At 52.2% G+C, this 15,033-nt stretch overlaps 1 protein-coding gene across 25 annotated transcripts in view; it reads left to right on the forward strand.

Annotated features, from left to right (window-relative positions):
• Positions 1–15,033, forward strand: part of ATXN7L1 (ataxin 7 like 1) — a 283,217-nt gene that overhangs the window by 225,920 nt on the left and 42,264 nt on the right. Inside the window, exon 1 of one of the 25 annotated variants that reach the window (XM_051848840.2) lies at positions 13,834–13,925. The exons of the other annotated variants lie outside the window; for them this stretch is intronic. The gene's annotated coding sequence lies outside the window, so the exon portion shown is untranslated. Of the gene's footprint in view, positions 1–13,833; positions 13,926–15,033 lie in introns of those variants that run through there. 25 annotated transcript variants of the gene reach the window in all.

Genomic DNA, 15,033 nt, shown 5'->3' on the forward strand with positions numbered 1-15,033 from the left:
TTACTTTCTTACTTTTTTTTTTTTTTAAGTCAGAGTTACAGAGAGAGGCAAAGACAGAGAGAGAGGTCCTCCATCCACTGGTTCACTCCCCAGATGGCCGCAATGGCCGGAGCTGTGCCGATGAAGCCAGGAGCCAGGAGCCTTATCCGGGTGTAGGGGCCCAAGGACTTGGGCCATCTTCTACTGCTTTCCCAGGCCATCACAGAGAGTTGGATCAGATGAGGAGCAGCTGGGACTAGAACCGGCGCCCACATGGGATGCCCGTGCTTCAGGCCAGGGCGTTAACTCACTGTGCCACAGCGCCGGCTCCCCTTCTTACTTTCTTAAAACAATTTTTTTATTGTGGTAAAGAAAGGCTTGACATTAAGTTTACCAGTCTAATGTTTCCTTGTTTTCTTTGTCTAGCTTTTTGCTACTACTTGTCCTTCAACTTCAGCTGAAGTGTGACCTCTTCTGAAAACCTTTTCTGAGTCCGGAGCCTGTGTTAGGTGCCTGTCTCCTGTCTCAGCAATATCAGCCCTTATCACAGCGCATTCTGTGATGAAGAGCTTGTGCCTGTCCTGTTACAGATTCCCCCAGACAATATCTGTGTCTTTTAAAACTGTTTATCCCTAAGGTTGCAGAGTGCAGTTGTACAGGCTAAGCACTGCACCATTGATGCCTGGCTGAAGAAATGAGTAGGGGTTGGAGACCATTGGTTAATTGTGTACCTGCTGCTGCATCCAGGCATTTTCCTAATTTGCATAAAGGTGCCTGTGTATACCCAGTGCTTATTAATAGAATTGTCGCACAGTATCATAGTAGGTGCTCACTGTATGTTATCATGAGGGACTAGCATTGCTTGGGACTCCTGCATCTCGTATCAGTTCAAGTCCCAGCTATTCCACTTCTGATCCAGCTTCCTGCTAATGCACCTAGGCGGCAACAGATGATGGCCCAGGTACTTGGTTCTGTGCCATGGGCCCTGGCTAGTGCAGGCATTTGAGGAGTGGACCAGTAGATAGATGGTAGGTCTGTGTGTCTGTATGTCTACCTTTTAAATAAACAAATAATTTTTTAAGTTATATTAAAAAAAAAAGTAGGAATGTGCAAAAGTATTTGCACGTGAGGAACGGCAGGACATGGACCTGGGTGGTGAGCAAGGGCCAGACTGTAAAGTTCCACTGCACGTGCTAAATTCAGGAATTTGGACTTTACCCTGGAAACTGCGCAGAGCTATTCAAGGAGCAGTTTTCTGCTATGTTCAGATGCCCTGCATCAGGAAGTGGCAAGAACAGTGAGGACATGGCTGCATAATCCAGGGGAAGTGTGATGGCAGCCTGGCGCTGGGCAGGGGTAATGGGCATGCACAGACGGGCGGGGCTGGCTGTCTGTAGGGCTGGAACACAAGAGAAGAGTGGAGGGTGATCTCTGGGTCCTGGCCAGGACAGCTGGCTGGCTGTTCCTGCCACTTCCTGAGAGAAGGACAATCATGACCTGAATGGAGGGAAGGAAGGAGATGAGTTCAGCCAGCAGACTGGGAAGTCTCTGAGAAATATCTACAGAGCTGTGCAATGGACACTGAATCTTTGGACCCAGAGGTCAGGAGAGAGGTAGGGTTGGGGCAAGGCTGGGGAACAGCCATATGAGACCCATACAATCATTTGGTCTGGCCCTGTCAAGGCAACCACAGACAGGACTCAAAATTCAGTGCATCTACAGCAGGCTAGTTTTTAAGTTGATGATTGTATATGGCCCACAAATGATGTTATAAATACCCAAATGGCCCTTGGTAGAAAAAAGTTCCCTACCCCTGATGGAGATTTGAAGGTCATCTGTGTAGACATGGGCATTGACACTGTGCGTACAAATGGGGCCCCCCAGGAAGGTCTGAGGCATGAGAAGAGCCGAGGCCAAGGGCTAGGCCCTGGACAGTGGGGCAGAGGGAAGAGGGGCCTGGGAAAGGAGGGGCTGCTGAGACCACCACTGTTTCCTGGCTCAGAGCCTCACCATTCTAACTGCCTGTCTCACTGGTGTGTGCTCCTGAAAGCCCTTTCTCACTGCCCCCTCACCCACTCCCGGCCCGTGCTTCCGTCCAGTCCCCATGGCACCTCGTCTTGGCCTCGCCTGTGGCCTCTCTGTGGACTTCCTGCTCTGCTACTCAGCAGTTACTGTGAGGTTCCTCCGGGACTCTTTCCCCCAGCTCAGTGAGAGCCGTGGTGCTCTGTTGCTGACTGTTGACTTGAATGAGGTGGATTTGACCATTGGAGGGGAATCTAAGATTTCTAATCCCTGCACATGGTAAACCTTTTGTCTAAAATGATTTGGGCTAGCATGTCCAATGGAAACAGGTGTGTCATACATATAATTACAAATTTCTAGCAACCACATTGAAGAAAGAGGCAACAGTTGAGATTATTTTTTTCTTTTGTTAAACATTTTATTTATTTATTTGAGAGGTAGAGTTACAGACAGTGAGAGAGAAACAGAGAAAAACGTCTTCTATCCCTAGTTCACTCCCCAAATGGCCTCAACGGTCAGAGCTGAGCCAATCCAAAGCCAGGAGCCAGGAGCTTCTTCCGAGTCTCCCACATGGGTGCAGGGGCCCAGGCCCTTGGGCCACTTTCTGCTGCCTTCCCAGGCCATAGCAGAGAGCTGGATCAGAAGTGGAGCATCCAGGACTGGAACCGGCGCCCATATGGGATGCCAGCACTGCAGAAGGAGGATTAGCCTACTGTGCTGTAGCGCTGGCCCCTATATTTTCTTTTTAAAATAAAATAATTTGCTTATTTGAGAGACAGCCAGAGTGAGCCCTCTTCCATTGGTTGATTCACAAATACCCACAACAGCCAGACCTGGGCCAGGATGAAGCCAGGAGTAAGGAACTCCATCTAGGTCTCTCACATGGGTAGCAGGGGCCCAAGTACTTGAGCCATCACCTGCTGCCTCCCATCCAGGGTCTGCATTAGCGGAAGCTAGAATTGGGAACAGAGACAGGACTTGAACCCAGGCACTCAGTATAGTAGGCAGGTGTCCCAACTGGTCGCTTAACCACTTATTAGTAATATGTTTGCTTTAGTCTTAGATCTCCAAAATGCTGCCATTTCAGCTTATCAGTGAGATAGTTTATATTCTTGTTTGTTTTTCATGCTGTCTTTGAAATCCTATGTTTTATTTTTATAGATCATCTCAGTTTGAACACTAAATTTTCATCAAAACTCCTTGATTCATTGTTAGATATCATTTAAAATTGAAGGTTGTAAAACAGATTCTCATACCCACATTATTCCAAGTATATTTAAATATTTTCTAATAACTGAGTCAAGTATCTGTTTTTAACTTTTTTTTTTAAGATTTATTTTTTGGGCCAGCGCTGTGGCTCAATAGGCTAATCCTCTGCCTTGAGGCGCCGGCACACTGGGTTCTAGTCCCGGTCGGGGCACCGGATTCTGTCCCGGTTGCCCCTCTTCCAGGCCAGCTCTCTGCTGTGGCCAGGGAGTGCAGTGGAGGATGGCCCAAGTCCTTGGGCCCTGCACCCCATGGGAGACCAGGATAAGCACCTGGCTCCTGCCTTCAGATCAGTGCGATGCACCAGCCGCAGCGTGCAGGCTGCGGTGGCCATTGGAGGGTGAACCAACGGCAAAAAGGAAGTCATTTCTCTCAGTCTCTCTCTCTCATTTTCCACTCTGCCTGTCAAAAATTTAAAAAAAAATTTTTTTTTTTAATTTTTAAAATTTTTTACTTATTTATGTGACAGAGTTATAGACAGTGAGAGAGAGAGAGGGAGTGACAGAAAAGTCTTCCTTCCAACGGAAGGAAGGAAGACTCCAAGATTTATTTTGAAAGTTAGAGTTAGAGGGAGAGACAGCCGGCAGAAAGATTTTCCATCCACTGGTTCATTCCCCAGATGGCCACAATGGCCAGCGCTGGGCCAAGCCAAAATCAGGAGCCAGGAGCTTTCTCCAGGTCTCCCATTTGGGTGGCAGGAGCCCAAACACTTGCGCTGTTTTCCGCTGCTTTTCCAGGCTATTAACAGGGAGCTGGATTGGAAGTGGAGCAGCCAGAACACAAAACAGAGCCCATATGGGATGCTAGCGTTGCAGGCAGCAACTTGACCCACTACGCCACAACACCTGCCCACGTTTTTAGCTTTTAATGAATTGAAAATAAAATTAAAAGGCCCATTCCTCACTCAGCCCCAGTAACCACATTTTAAGCACTCAGCAGTCATTTTCAGTGCTAGTGGCTGCTATTTAGCACAGCAGAGTTCTAGACACATCAACCTGATGACCCTGGGTAGGCCCCTTTTGACTCTGATTCCAAGGCGTGTGAATTGGGCTCCTCGGCTCTCTCTGAGGGAGGAGGAACACTTGCCCCTCTCCCCAAGGTAGCATGCTGCTGCCAGCCTATGACATGCAGGACAGAGTTAGACCACGGAGGGTCTGAATCCCCTGCCAAAGTTCTGTTCCATCACTCCAAATGAGCTCCCTGTCGACCCCTACTGGCCAAGAGGGCATCAGCAGTGGCTGCCCATGCGGGCCCTTGGCCTTTCAATGCGATTCAACCACAGGTGTGGGCCACCCTTTCCCAAGCAGCTCAAATTCACAAGTGCAGCAATTAAAACGCCAGTCCTGAGTTCACGCCGTCCCTCTGGTCTTCTCACAGAGAGCTAAATGGTCTGTGGTGTTGTTATTTTCTCTCTTCTCTGGCTGGGTAGGTTAAAAAAGAGCTTGTTGAGGAAAAAGGGAGGAGAGTAAGAGAGGGCCCAAATTTGTCCCCTGCAGAACTACCTGCCAGCACTCCCAGGCACCCCAACCCCTCAGCCCCCGGCTGCTAGTTCTCCCTCCTGCTCGCGGGCACTGCCCCTGAGGGAGCCAGTGACCAGAGCATGCCCGGTGCTGTGCCATGGCATCGATGTCCCCGTGGGCCGTAACAGCAGGGGATGCAGCAAGATGACTTGTTCCCCGGGCGAAAGTCAAGAGGGAATTGTGGCTGTTTGACTCTGTTGAGCATTTCAGCCTTGTTTTATAAGGCCCCACCCAGTCAAGGGACCAGGCGCTGGCTTGGTGACCGCGTCAACCAGCCTGACTTTCCCAGCTGCCAGCGCTTCGTCTACCCTGGTGCAGCCTGGTGGGTGGATGGGGCACACAGGCCGAGGGATGGCGGCTGAGGTGGGCGGGAGGCAGGCAGGAGGTGGGAGGAGGCTTTCCAGGCTTGTTGCCTTCTCTTTGGGCTTTATCAACCCACACGTGTGTGTTGAATGCTAAATATGCTCAGCTATTAAAAATGCAGGAGATGAGCCTGCTGCTCCAGAAAGAAAATGAGCCAAAGCAAAAGAAAAATCAGCAGGCTCCTGGCCTCCCTGTGCGTGCCCTACAGCACGGTGGGGGAGGCGGGGTGGGCGGGACAGAGGCTGGGGAGTGGAAATATTCTGAATGTCTCCTCAGGGCTTTGTGGAGAGGGAAATGACAACAGAGAGCCCTGGCCAGACGCCTGCGGAGAGCCTGGGCGGCTTATCTCCTCCTGCCTGGCACTGGCACGAACTGGGGACGAGACTGTGGCTCAGGATTGACGGCTCCCAGATGACACAGGGAGTCGGCTCAGGGGTGCCACTCAGGCTGGGAAGTCCTAGCCACCCCAGTGCTGCAGGCGGCTCTCCGAGGGACCCAACTTGTCCACCTGCCCCAGATGCCTCTGCAGGATTCTCTCAGTCGCCTCCCCTGGGCCTCCTTGCCCCTCGCCCCACCCTTCTCCAGGCCTCACTCCCCACCCCATCAGAGCAGCATGGCCCCCTGCTGCACTCAGAAGGCATCAGCGGCCGGGGTTCTTTGCCTGCAGAGTAGACATTCCATTTGTGAGGAGCCACCGAGTGGAAGGGGCAGATGGGTAAGAGAGGCTGAGAGGTAGACAGATCAGAGCAGGCGCCCAGCCAGGGTCCCTGCCAGGACAGGGAGGCATCCAGATGTCAGCGTCCTCACTGGGTTTTCAGATGAGTAAAGTCAAGGACAATGGACAGCTCCTTGGGTGTGCACGCGGCTGACCTTGCTCAGTCCCAGAAGTGCTCTGAGAGAGGGAGTGGAGCCCAGGGGAGGAAATTAAAACAGGACAGTGAGGGAGGATGTATGAGCAACACAACTTGGTAACCGGGGTGCGGCAGACGGGATAGCACATTATGGGTTTTAGAAGCTGCCATCAAAACCTGTCCGTTAGTCCTGGGTGATGAAGATGAGAAAACAGAGGCAAAATGACATGGTGGGCCCCAGACCCCGTGCACAGCTGCACAGCGACCGACTGGGCCTCCAGCCCAGCCTGTCTGTCCTGTGGTGCCGTGATAAAGAGCACGGGGCTTCAGAGTCCCCTGCAGTGAAAACCCATTCCTGCCTTTCCTTCTGCTGCCTGGCCTGGGGCATCCCTTGTGCGCCTTGGTTCTTCATCTGTAAAATCATAAAATCGGGGATGGAGCTTGAACGGCATCCCAAGTGAGCGAGTGGTGCTCGGGTGTGCCCCTGTGAACTTGCACCCCCTTTGCTGCGCTCAGTCTCTCCTGCCAGGGAGGGAGACACCTCCCCTAAAGCATTGTCCTTACCGACCATTGGTGGGGAGCCAGTTCAGTTTTTTTTTAAAGATTTTATTTTTATTTTTATTTTGAGAGGTGGAACTACAGACAGTGAGAGGGAGAAAGAGACAGAAAGGTCTTCCCTCCATTGACTCACTCTCCAAATGGCCACAACGGCCAGAACTGCACTGATCAGGAGCCATGAGCTTCTTCCGGGTCTCCCACACTGGTGCAGGGGCCTAAGGACCTGGGCCATCCTCTACTGCTCTCCCAGGCCATAGCAGAGAGCTGTATAGGAAGTGGAGTAGCTGAGTCTCGAACTGGCGCACATATGGGATGCCAGTGCTGAACATGGAGGATTAACCTACTGTGCCACCGCACTGCCCCCCCCCCCAGTTCAGTTTTGATTGTGTTAGGTGATTTAACGTTGGCTGAGAACATCCGTGAGCATTTGTGAGCCCTTCCTCAATGCCAGACAATATATGTGGTGCTGGGATAACTCCAGAGTGACATGTATACTAGGACAGAGTTCTAATCCTCAGATAACTGTCTATCCAGTCAGGACACATAAATTAGAAATCAAACCTGGCCGGTGGACATGATTCAAGGTCGGTGTAGCAGAATCACCTAGGAAGGAAGCACTAACACCGAGAGGAGAGGACATTTCCTTGGGGTTTAGACAAACGGGGGAGTGTGCCTGGAGAAGGGAGAAGGACATACCATAAGGAGAGCCCAGCCCATGCGAAAACAGAGCCAGGCGTTGTAAGAGCCAGGTGTCCAGCAAGGACACCTGGTAGCTCCCCACCTCACAGCCAAGAGAAGGCCTGCGAAACCATTTGCTCTGGCCCTGCCAAGGCAACCACAGGCTGAACTTGAAATTCAATAAATCTACAGCAGGCTAATGTTTAAGTTGATGATTTCGTGTGGCCCGCGAATGAGGCTACAAATATCCAAATGGCCCTGGGCAGTAAAATGGTTCCTCAGCCCTGTAGGAGGAGATGCTGGGCGGGGAGAGGTGGGGTGGTTTCTGAAGCTGGTGCTCTGAGCAGGGGGCGCTCCCAAAGCCTTTGATGGTCCGATTTGGCAGGTGGCCGAGTGCAGCTGGATTCAGTCACTCAGAGGCCGGGTCAGGAAGATCGGTGGTGAGAATTCTCATCACGTTCAGGCGAGCAGTGCTGGGGCCTCAGGCGGTCATGCGGGAAGGGGCTCCTTTAACAGCGCCTGAGAGGTAGACTGTGAGCGACTGCATGTCAGGGAGGAGCCAAGGTCTCTAACTGGACAGTGACTGTAACAGATTTTTAAAATACAAAACTTAAAGTAATTTGGAACAAAGAATTTCTGGAGATTGCTGTTGGTCCAACATGAACGCTGCACTCTGGAAGATGTTTTTAAAACGTGCTTTGTTTTTGGGTTGGAGGTGGTTTAAGTGCGAGCTCCTGGGTTGCAGTACTGAGTAGGAAAAAGCAGAGTGAGTGCCTCCTGGGAGAGGAAAGGTGCTCCCGGGGCAGTCCTCCAGGCCACAGGCGGGGACACTGGTGGGTACCCAGGGACCCTTCGCCATTCCCTCCTCTCCCCAAGTGCTCAGAATGAGTTTCTTGAGGCAGAAGGTTGAGACCAGGATCCCAGGGTCCCTGCTCAAGGCACCAGCTCCCGACCTCTCAGGGCAGGGGAAGGAGGATGTTCCTTAAGGAGTTCCTGCCCCTTTCCCTGTGTTAGCTGCTTGGAGGGAGACAGGGAGTATGCGCTCAGGAAGGCGAAGAGCAGGCCTGCACACTGGACAGGCAACAGCTCCGATGGCGGGAGCCAATGACCTCTGGTGGCTGCAGAGGGGAGCGCTCCGGCTTGCTGCTCCAGAGCCCAGGCTCTTGGTCCAGCACTGGGGACCCAAATGCCTGAGACTCTGTCCCACTGTGCCCCAGCGTCCTCCAGAATCCACTTGTCCTCCTCAGATCCTGCCCTCAAAGGCTGTGGCGCTGTGTCTGCACCGATGCAGATGTCAGCGGCCATTCACTTTAATTGCATGGCTTCCGGTTCTCAGTTGCACAGGGAGACACTCTGAGCAGATGCACTTGGTTTCCGCTAGGGTTGTCCTTAAAACCCTCCTGGAGTCCTTGCTCCAGGCTGTACCGCTGCAAGCACAGCTGATCCTGCAGGTGGCCTGGGCGCCGCCTCATTCCCTACTGCCTCAGGACCCATCTTCCCTCTTGCTGATTTTCTCACGGTTCTGGAGCACTAGGACTCTCCGGGAACATCAGGACATTTAGTGCCCCCTGTTCCCCGGGGGAGGGAGCATGGAGACACCTTCTGAGCTCCGTGCCCTGGGAAGCCCTGAGTAACAGATGCGCAGGAGGGGCTAACAGACTAGTGGGGAGGCCATGCTGGGGCCCCCTGCCTCAGGACAGCTGGAGCAGCTGGAGGGGTGCATGTCATTATTCCTCTGGAAGACATCTTGGAGCCAGCAGAGGCCACCTTGGCCTGACAGACTGCAGGCTTCAGAGACGAATGTACGAGTGGAGGCTGAAGTCCCCGCTCACTCTCCTTTCAGAATGTGCTGTGCAGATGGGAGCTACAGCCACCAATCCAGGCCTCTGCTGTACCCAGCAAGCTAGGGATAGGAAAGAGGGGGGATTGTACAGAAAGGCAGAGGGTCCTGGGAAGGAGCCGCTGGGGCTCAGAGGACCGCAGCCGTCACCGCGTTCTGCAGAAGTGGCCCTCCATCTGGATAAGTGTGAGAGGCCGCCTGCTCCCACCCCTCCCACCTCATCCATCTTGTCTGCGTTATGGGACCAGAAGGGACTAGGAAAACAGAAACTTTCTGATGGTGACCATGACCTGCACCCCAAATGTACACTGCAGAAGCTTCAGGGGCAGCAGACGAGCAGGTACACGCTTCTCTGCCCTGTTGTCTTGCTGCAGTTGGTTGGAGTCTGCTCCGAGCCTGGCACCATGCTGCGCACCCCTACCTATTCTCTCATTCAGGCTTCTCTAGTAGCTTCATTTTACTGCTACAGAAACCATGCAAAGAGCTGTGAGGGCCTGGTAAGGTAGGCAGGGCAGCTGCAGGTGCTTGTGTGGGCTTCGTGTGTCCTGAGGCTGCCTGCCAAGAAGGGAAAGAAGAACCCTGGGCAAGTGCTCACTGCGCCTGTCTAGCCAATGCCCTCTTCTGTCTCTCCCAGAAGTGTTCCTGGACTCGCGAGGTCCTGACACCTGGAAGCCAGATGCCCCTGCCTTAATGCGTCCAGCAATAGAAAAGGCAGCACTCAGATCTGGATTCATTCAAAGATTATACTCCTAGCCCTTATCACACACTATGGTGCAACACCTTGCCCTTCCATAGATTTCCCTAACTATAACAAGGCACAGACTCTCAGTTCAGCTCTACTTCTCCTGTCTGGTTTTATTTATCGGCTTCTGGCCATTTTTACAGTTCATCCCAATCAGCTTGTTCATTCCCATCCCCCAGCTGGCTCAGGGGAAAATCCCACACCGTTCTCTCGGTGGGCAATCACTTCTGTGCCATCACTGATGAGGATGCTATGACCTTGGCTGGCAGTAGGCCCCTGCCCAGCTCCGCTGGAATGAGACCCTGCTGGGCAAGCTTTTTTTTTTGCCTCTGCTGCAAGAGCCACTCACTCCCGGTGACTATGTGTTCTGATCTCATTTCTCCAGTTTAGTGAAAGGATGTGTATGTGTGTGTGTGCGCGCGCTTATTTTTTTATTTGATAGACAGCCCTGATATCCAGCTCACTTCCCATATGCTTGTAATATCCAGGACTGGGATGGGTCAAAACCAGGATCCAGGAACATAATCCAGGTATCCCAGGTAGGTGGCAGGAACGCAACTACTTGAGCCATCACCATTGCCCGCCAAGGCCCACATTAGCAGGAAGCTGGAATCAGGAGATGAAGCCAGGAATTAAATCCGATGGAGGTGTGGGCATGTTAACACCCAACCCAAGGTATGCTTTATGCAAAAGCATTCAAAACCATGCAAGGCCAGGAGACTTTACACACCATGCTTCCTCTCTGACCAGCAGGTCTCATACTCAGCCACGACATAATATTAGATTAACCTGGCAGAGTTTATTACCCTCTTCTATGGGCCAATACCCTATTTTCATTACAGTGTTTACAAATTGATGTTTTGAAAGGTTTTCTCCATGTTTTTCCAGATGGAAAAAAAAGTCACTTAGTCCTGTGTCAGGATTTATATGGGACTCCCTAGATGTGTCCTCCCATGGGAGGACTTTGTGACTGTCATTTACTCTGATTCTTAGGCATCGCCCAACTCCCAGCGATGGTCCCGAAGAGTTCTTCACCTGGGATAATCTAGATTATAACTTCCTGAGAGCAGCCCCCAAAATGCATCCAAGAGAGCCAAGTAGAATTCCTTCTCCAAGGGTGTTTTTGAAAGGGTGGACGCCGTCCTCTCTGTTTGGGAGGAGTGAATGCTTGCTGTGCCTGGACGGCAAGAGGCTGAGCAAGGTGGCCCTTCCAGGGGCCTGCCAGTGAGTCGGATTCTCCAGCTTCTGCCAGGCACATGGGCCTTGGTCGAAGGACTTGCAAGTGGAAGAACAGACAGCTGAGAACTCCCATCAGACACATAACCCACAGCATAAATACCATACGTCTTGAGGCTCCTGCCTGTCAAATCCATCTTTCCCCGGCCCTGGTGAGTGGAGAAAGGCTGGCGGTGATTTCTGCAGACCTAAAGACTTCCTGCATCATTCCCTGACTTGAGGCATCTCTGTTGATGATAAAAGGGGAAATCGCGGTCCCCAGCAAAGCGCAGCTGGCCCTGCGGCCCGGCGCTGCCTCTTGCAGCCATCCCCATGATTCTCCACCTCTGCACTTCTGCACACGCCGGCAGGCAGGGAGAAGCTGCTTGGTGCCAAGAGAGCCATTTTTCTTAAAGTCAGAGGACCTGCCTTCATCTAGAAAGATAAATTCAGAGAGGCCAAGCCCAGAGAAGGAAGACACGGGCAGCCAAAGCAGCACAAAAGGAACAGGAGGTGGCCACCCTTCCCCGCGGGCAGCCAGGGAGGAAGGGGAGAGGAGGACTCCCTCCTGGTGTAAGGGACACTGCAGGGGAACGAGCTGCAGCACTGGGCGTTGCTGCCTCGCAGGCACTGTGAAAGCTGCCAGGAAGCGTGGAGACTCGTCAAAAAAGGACAACAGCGAGTGAGCTGATGCGTTCCACTAATAGTGTGTGAGTGCATCCCTTCAGACAGAATCGGCAGGCACTGTGGCACAAGGGGGTTAAGCCTTCTCTTCAGACGCCAGCATCACCTGTGTGAGTTCTGGTTCCAGCCCTGGCTGCTCCACTTCCCATCCAGCTCCCTGCTGATAGGGCACCCTGGGAAGCAGCGGATGATGGCTCAAGTACTTGGGTCACTGTCACCCATGTGGGAGACTCAGATGGAGTTCCTGGCTCCCGGCTTCCACGTGACCCAGCCCTGGCTGTTGAGTGTATTTGAGGAGTGAAACAGTGAAGGGAAACTCTCTCTTTCTCTCTCTTTCTTTCCTTGTCACCCTGCCTTGCAAGTAGATGAAAAATAAACATTTGGAAAAAAAAAAAAAAAAAACTGGGGAAGGGACTTTAAGGGGCTGTTGCTATCCCAGGGTTGACTGCCAGGCACCTAAGCAAACAGAATGAAATGGCTTAGCCAGTCATCTGGGCACTGCCAGCTAACCAGCCCCCCCACCGGCTCCTCACTGCATGTGGGGGTGTTGGGGTGACTGTGATGAGACACAGCAAAGATGGGAGAGGCCCGTGCTAGGAATGTGGGAGTCAGAATCCTTGGCTTCTTTCCAAATGGAAAATAATTAAGTTTGTCCTTCAGTGTCCACTGCCATCTGGAAGGGACCCTTACCTGACCAAAACAGGGACACGTTACTGGCTGGGGAAGGTGGTGGTAGAGGCAGTGAGGGAAATGAGAAAGGGGACAACAGGAGGAAGCAGAAGACAAGTCCCAAGTGATGACTCGGGGATAGCCACAATACCTCCCTTGCTGTGGGTCAGTGAGGTGGGGGCTGGGGCTCTTAATAAGTACTTAACATCCACTGGATCTCTTGGCTTAAAAAAAAAAAAAAAGCTTGGATATCCAGGACTGGTTTTTCCAAATTGTGTGGCGCCATCTTGCAATCATCACCTGCTTTGTTCATCAGTTTAGGATCTCGGGGCTCTCGCCAGTAGTAGTGAAGAAAGGAGCCTGAATGCTCAGATGGACCAATGGCTTGCATTTATATTGGGGGGCGAGGATGACAAGGTCAGTAGGAGTGATTTCCTGTCTTTCCCTACCTCTCCCCCTACCCATTTCCTCTAGGGGTGTGTCTGACCCTGCCCACCGTGGCTGAGCTGCCCTCTTCCATGTCTTCTCTTCCCTTTCTCAGCTCATGATGACTGGGGCTTGGTTGGGTCAAAGCCAGGAGCTGAGAACATATTCCATGTCTCCCGGTGGGTGGTAGGAATCCAGTTACCTGAGCCATCACTGCTGCTTTCCCCGGGTCTGCATTCACAGGAAGCTGGAGCCAGGAGCCAGAACCAGCCACGGAACCCAGGCACTCCAGTGAGGGCCTCAGGCATCCCTGCTGGTGTTCTAACCTCCAGCGCCACCCCGAGCCCAAAGCTTTTGGGAGAGAGAACGTGCACCAGGAGAGCGAAGTCTCTGGGGAGCTCCCAATTCTTCTCCTTCCCTCTGTCAATACACCTTCTCCCTTAACTAATGAACACCCTTGAATGTTTACCTACAGACACTCAACCCCCCTGCTCTTCTTACTGCCCAGAGGTGGCCACTCACCTGGCACCAGGGACATTTGCTCTCTGGTTTAGCGCTTTACTGATTTGCCTGGCCTTGGGAATGCTTCCAAACCTTGTTGATCAGATTGTTTTCCCCAACACCGCCCGTTCTTCAGTCCCGGATGACTGCATATTTGCCTTTCCTTTCCTGTTTCTGATGGCTCCAATTCTGTGTCCTCCGTGTGGGCACTGGGATTGAAGTCCAGCTGGAGTCCCGGCAGTGTTGCCATTACAGCGTATGAATAGGCTGTACTCATTCTGTAGCAGAAAAAAATCCAAATGGCCTGTCTCAAACTCAGTTACACACAGTTGGGAAGAAGCATCACCAAGGAGAATGAGTCGGCTCATGCTGGCCCACGTGTCTGCACCTAGCGCACCTGTGCTCACCAGGCTGCCTTAAAGACTGCATTTGGAACTGGAGGTTGACGCTAGAGGAAACCCTACTGTGAGCACTTGAGGCGTGTTGTGCTCAACTTTAAATTTATTTCCCTTTGTACAGTCGTTCCGGGCATCGTATGTTTGCTGAGGTCACGAGAACTCGACGTAGGCATACATCCAGGGCTTACATCCATAGACGTGCATACATCCATGGTAACTGGAGGCCTTTTTTGGTTTGTTTCTTGTTGTTTTTTTTTTTTAAGATTTATTTATTTACTTGAAAGTCAGAGTTACTCAGAGAGAAAAGGAGTGGCAAAGAGAGAGAGAGAGGGGTCCTCTACCCACTGGTTCACTCCCCAATTGGCCACAACAGCTGGAGCTGTGCCAATCCAAAGCCAAGAACCAGGAGCTTCCTCTGGGTCTCCCACGCGAGTGCAGGGGCCTAAGGACTTGGGCCATCCTCTACTGCTTTCCCAGGCCATAGCAGAGAGCTGGATCGGAAGTGGAGCGTCCGGCACGCATATGGGATGCCAGCACTGTAGGCGGCGACTTTACCCACTAAGCCACATCGCCGGCCCCACTGGCCTTTGTTTACTCTTTTTTTTTTTTTTTTTTTTGACAGGCAGAGTGGACAGTGAGAGAGAGAGACAGAGAGAAAGGTCTTCCTTTGCCGTTGGTTCACCCTCCAATGGCCACCGCGGCCGGCGCGCTGCGGCCAGTGCACCGCGATGATCCGGTGGCAGGAGCCAGGAGCTAGATGCTTTTCCTGGTCTCCCATGGGGTGCAGGGCCCAAGCACCTGGGCCATCCTCCACTGCACTCCCTGGCCACAGCAGAGAGCTGGCCTGGAAGAGGGGCAACCGGGACAGAATCCGGCGCCCGGACCGGGACTAGAACCCGGTGTGCCAGCGCCGCAAGGCGGAGGATTAGCCTAGTGAGCCGCGGCGCCGGCCGGCCTTTGTTTACTCTTACTGGCTCACGCAACAGGAGCTGGACCTGGAACTTGAAAGTCCTGATTTCCTTTCCTAAACTAACTTGGCTTCACGAAGAGTCTGTCAGAGAAGGCCGTGCAGTCCATGTGTTCACATCCGCACCGGGAGTTTGACTTTGTTTTCCTTAAGAAGTAAAGAAGTCAACAGATCAACACAAGAATGAAGAATTATATCAAGACGTTTGGGAGCAGGTTCCTGTAGTACATACTTTTGAAGTCAGTTTTATAGAGGTATCATTTAGGTTGTGTGAGTTTTGTCTTTTGTGAGGGTTTTTAGTGTGTATCCTTCTAAAACTGTTCCATTGTAGTAAAATTCACATAACTAAAATTT

The sequence above is a fragment of the Oryctolagus cuniculus genome, chromosome 3, assembly GCF_964237555.1.
Source record: "Oryctolagus cuniculus chromosome 3, mOryCun1.1, whole genome shotgun sequence".
NCBI lineage: Eukaryota > Metazoa > Chordata > Mammalia > Lagomorpha > Leporidae > Oryctolagus > Oryctolagus cuniculus.